Source organism: Vitis vinifera, chromosome 15 (assembly GCF_030704535.1).
Source record: "Vitis vinifera cultivar Pinot Noir 40024 chromosome 15, ASM3070453v1".
Classification (NCBI taxonomy): domain Eukaryota; kingdom Viridiplantae; phylum Streptophyta; class Magnoliopsida; order Vitales; family Vitaceae; genus Vitis; species Vitis vinifera.
Window position 1 is genome coordinate 20,839,200 of NC_081819.1, and position 6,000 is coordinate 20,845,199.

A 6,000-nucleotide genomic window follows, 5' to 3' on the forward strand; every position below is an offset into this window, starting at 1 on the left:
TTGGGTACATATCTACATAGGTTGTTAGAGATACTGTGAGGGATTTGCACCACCTCAAACAATATTCTAACTAAAAATGTCTCGTTCGGATACACTTTTTCATTTTTCTTTTTTAGAAACAAAAAGTTTTAATAATTTCTATATGAAAATAGAAGTTCTTATATTAAAAAAAAGGTACATGTTTACCCTGTGTCCTTATAATTTATTTTAAATATTTTAAAATTTTAGATGATAATTTTTTTAAAAAAAAAATTTAGTTTTTAAAAGTCATTGTTTTTTGGTGTAATTCTCTAAGATTTTTTATATTTAAAAGAAATAATAAATGATAAAAATTGTGGTATATATATATAGAGAGAGAGAAAAAATATATATTATGCTCAACAACCCATTTAAAATAATGATTTATATACTCAAAAACAGTTTAATATGATGATTTATTTAGCTAAATATATTTAAGAATATAAAAAAATCATGATACAGATATGACTACTTTTTAATTATTTAAAAATATTTAAAATTTTATTTACAAGTTTATACTTTTCTTATATTTAATATTAAAATGTTAATTTAATTACAAAAATGATTATGTAGTTTGATAAATTTAAAAAAATTATTAGTTTTAATATTTTAGATTATAATAAATCGATTTTATGTGCTTTTATAAATATCAATGAAGTTTAGCTTGGTGGTGAAGTGGCATGATAAAAGTTGTTTTCCTTTATTTTTCAAATTATAAAGAATAAAATAATATATATATATATAAGATAAATTTCACCATACATTAAAATTTGAAATTTCATTAAATCTAAACTTTTTCTTTAATAATTTTTTAAAACTTTCATATTTACCCTTCATTTTCTTTCTCTTGTATTTATTGCGGACCAAACTTGTCATAAAATAAGTCAAATTCGTTTTTGATCTCTCTATTCTCTAGCAATCTCAAATGGACCCAAGATTGAGGCCACTCTATCAAGACTTAAAAATCAACACAAGGATCAACAAAATGTGTGGACATTAACATCGGAATCATAAATAATCAACTACGTACCTTTTTTATATTAAATATTAAATGTCATATTAGAACATTCTTCAAAATTGAAAATAATAAAAGTAGAAATTCAACATCATACCTCTGACTATGGCCATCAAATTCACAATTTTTGGGAGTAAATAAAAAACATAATAAAATTAGGGATTTGTTTGGCTAGTTTTTCTAAGACCTTATATCTTATGAAAACTCACAAACTTCCTATAAACTAGAGACTCTTATCTATATAAAGTTTTAATATAAAATATGATATTTTCTTATATTTTCTTTCCATCAAAGGAGACAAAATAAATACCAAGTAGTAGTTACCACTAAAAGTGTGTCATGACTATAAAAGATGGTTACAACACTAAGAGATGTGTTTGTATTCAATGTGTCACATGTTTTAGGGAAAATAATGTATTTAAATTTAAATTTAAATAGAACACAAAACTTAAAACATTTATCTTATTTTATTTAAAATAAAAAATATTTCCAACATGTCACACACATGAGATCCATGCTGCCATAAATTCATTTCCAAACTAGTTATGAACCATAAATGACAAGCCCTAACTTCACCTCCACTTGCTATAACAAGCCCTAACATGACTTCTACTGCTAAACATTGAAAAAGGATGTTGATGTTGCGTCTAAAGGCATCTTGCTTTATTAAATATTTAATTTATGTACTATCATTCTCATTGACATTAAAATTAATTATTTCTAAAAAAAAAAAATCAAAAGAAAATTTCCCAAACCATAGAAAAGTATTTAGCATTAAACTCGATAGAGTTACACCACATATTTGTAGCTTAGGATCACAGGGTTCTCAGAAAAACACTTCAAAGTACATTCTTAGAGTGTATTTGATAATATTTTTATTCAAAATATTTTTAATGAAAGTATATTCTTTAAAAATGTTTTAAGATAATTGTCTATCAAATATTTCTTCAAAAAACAATACAAGTGATTTTTTAACACTATAAATAATTTTTCACATTTGTAAAAGCGTTTCTCAAATTTTATCAAATACTTAATATAAAATTAAATGCTTCTTAAAATCATTTTCTCACTCTTATTCATGACACAAACTAAAAATATCATTGTGGTTTTGTGCATTGCAGACTATCAACGATGTGGTTATGGGGGCGTCATTGGCTGGTCTTTCTCAATATCTCAACAGAAAGATATGGTGAGCTTGCAACTTTATACCTAAACAACTAGAATACTTCATCTAATGTAAGGTGAGATTCTTAACATATCTCCTTAATGGCAGGTGAGGCTAAGGGAGAGGCAGTAGCTACACAGAAGAAAAATAATCTTCCTGAGAACATTCGCCTCAGGGCCCTCGATCTCGTTAATATAAGACCTTCCCCAGGGATTCATGTGAGCCATTTTCCTGTTGAATTCAAAAGATTTATATGAAAATATGGTCGTTAAGATAGTAAAAATGATGGTGCAACTAACATTTTTTGTATGCATCAAATCTGAATTTTCAAATTTATAAATGAACTTGAGTAAATTAATTATCCATGTACTGTAAATTTGATTGATTATATCGTATCATATCATCAAAATGCTAGGCTTTAGCTGATATGATGGAGAAGGGGACCAAAGCAAAATGGGGTAACTGCATTGGATCTGTGCTTTTCCCCTTCACTATTGTGTTACAAGATGACCTGTTAGACTATGTTTGCCAAGCTAAGGCTACCACTGACAGAAAGAAGCAGTCTCAAGAAGTTGCATACACATTTCTCATTGTTAAGTTAGTCCTCAAGTTATTTGGAATTAAGGTGCGTATGAACTTCTTTGCAATTTTTTGGAACCAAATACACAAAAAATTGGACACATATATATATGCTAGCAATTCCCCCTTGGTTGTTTAATTTCAGTGTTTCTAGTCTAAATTAATCATTCTACTTCAGAAATCATTTGGTAAAACAGGCTGCAGCATTTCTACTCCACAGAGTTCCAAATCACACCACATTGTGCTTCTCAAACATAGTTGGACCTATAGAAGAAATCGGTTTTTATGGTCAGGCTTTCATTGCTCCAAGTTGCTGTGGGCAAGCAACCCCATGTAAGTATATATACACATCTCATTAAGCCAAAATATGCCTTTTGTTTAATTTCATTTGGCTATGAAAACATTATAATTTATAACATAGAGTTGAGTTTGGTTAGTCTTAATAAGCATAATAATTGTGTTTTGGTGTCGGGATTGATCGTTCACTTTCTAAGTTACACAAATAAAATGACATTTATTCTATCGGTTGATGAAGCGATCATTCCTGACCCTCACCAGCTATGTGATGATATTGAAGAAACACTCAAGCTCATGAAGGATGTTGTTATAGCAAGAGGGATTGTTAAGGAAAATCTCATTAAATAAAGAGTGATTACACACAAAAAAGACTGATCACCATATTACATTATGCTTGAATTATGTTAATTGGGAAAATGTTGTGTACTCATCTTTGCTTTCATGTATACTAATAATGTTGATTGCTACCAAATAGGGACTATAAACCTTTGGTTAGTGTATCTTATAAATTTGTTTCTCAATTGGATAAGTTGGAATTTGGATTAAATTCGTTATCGAGCATCATCCTAATTAGCTAGGTTGATTAGGATGTGCTTGCATTTTGTGGTTTTTTGTGGTTGGTTGATGATAATTTGCATTGTTTTAAAAACATGACGAGTTGGACCGCCAGCCGGAGGGCTTTCCTATCCAGTTCCCCTTTTTGGACCATCTATCAATTGGATTGGTCTTGAACCGATTAAACCAGCGGTTGGATCAATGACCCGGATGGTTCTTTAAGAACCGAATGGGTCAAACCCCACCACCTCTTTTTCTTTTTGCCAAGCCCACATTTCCTTTGGCCTAGTGTCCACTCCTATGATGAGTTTTCTTGGCAAAATGGCCTATTAAATTAGGCAATGAGCTCTATAGCCTGACCCAACAATCTACTAATTTGCAAGGAATGGAAAGAGGTTTATAAATCTATTTATGTTTCATCTACTTTCAATATGGAATCAAGAAATTTAAGGAAAAACTCAACTCTTTTTATTGCAACCAGGAGAGCTTGAACCATAGACCTTGACGTTTCCTAATACAATATTATTCACTCTACTACAACCATCCTTATGTTGAAATTTAACAAGGAACAAATATATAGGTTATTTTTAAAAAATGATATATATATATAATTACATAATACATTTTTTTTTTCATTTTCAATATGTTTAATATCTAAATATGATTTTTACCATTTTCTTTTCATATTGAAATATTGTATATATTTTGTTTAATAAATTAAAAATGTTAATACATTTATATAAAAATGAATAAATAATATTACAAATATTATTAATTTTTAATTATATGTAGTTAAAATTATTTTTAATTTTAATAAAATATAAATTATATATTTATGACGTCACCGATTCGACCGTGGTTCAACCACCGATCCGACCAGTGAACCGTGAACCAATAACTTTTCCGGTTCAATGTTTTGTCCGGTTCTGAAAACATTTATAATTTGTCTCGACTAGCGATAGGCTGGACTTTTTATTCAAATCAACATTACATGACTTAACTTTACATCGACCTCGGATTAGGATTGTTTCCTATAATCATCAATAAAGGAGTAAAACGTTGAAGAAATATCAAAGAGTTGAAAATATAGTTGATAAAATTACCCATACTAATTTTGCATATGAATACTATTCATTTTTTAAAAGAAATATTTAATGATAAAAATTTTCAAAAAATTAAAAGAAAAATATAATTTTCAAATATTGAAAATCTTTAAAAAAAAATATTGTAATGGTGATGTGAATTGAAATATAAGGAAAGTTGAAATTTGAAATACAGGTTATACATGTGACTGATTGGAAGAAAAGAAAAACTTAAGAGTACGTTAGATAACTATTTTCAAGAACAATTTTTGATTTTTTAGAAGAAAAATTAAGGAAACATGCTTATTAATCAGAAACTGTTTTTATTTTTAAAAATCATTTTTTAGTTGTTTCCTATTATTTTTACTTTTTTGTCAAGACCGTTTTAAAAAATAATTATGTAAGCATATAGAATGATTAAAAATAAAGTAGTAGATATAAAATTATTTTTAAAAAATATTTAAAAATAGGTTAAAAACATTTTAAGTTTTCAAATTGACTTTTATTTAATTTATAAAACAGTAGAGAACAATTTTTAAAAACTGTTCTTAAAAAAAAAAATTCAAAACTGTTTTCGAAAACAGTTACCAAACAAAACCTAAAATTTTGAGTTAGAATTTTTATTTTTTTTTTATACTTGAATAAATACTTTCCCCAAATCATTTACAATTTTTGAACTCAAATTTAAGTCTTAAGATAGATAGGAAGATATATTAAAACTAATGATTTTTTCATTACATGTGGAGAGTATGTCTAGGTTGAATATTATTCATCAGCTCATGAAATTTCAATTTTAAATTAAACTCTCGTCATTATTATGGTTTGGAAAAATATTTGAGGTGGTTTCTACCATCTTAAAGCGTCAATAAGACGAAATTTTGAGTATGTTATTTAAGCTTCTTCTAAAATTAGAAAATCGAGGAGAGAAGGAAGGTGGAAAATAAAACAGAGAAAAAAAATACAAAAATGAAAAAAAGATTTGAACTTGATATGTATACATATATTTTCTATATAGCTTTTTAAATAATCTCCTAATATAAAAATTGAAAATACACATGAATTTTTGAATTATTTTTTATATTTTTTATTATTGTTGTAGTATGTGGCTCATATTTATTGAAAAAAACATATGAAGAAAAATGGGCAAATGTCAGAGCGAAGCGGAGTGAAAGTCTTCTTCCCTGTTCCCGTGGACGTAGGCAATTTGTCGAACCACGTTAAATCTGTGTCTTTCTTCATTTTCATTTTCTTTAATTTTCACCATAAATCATTGCACGTAAATCAACAAT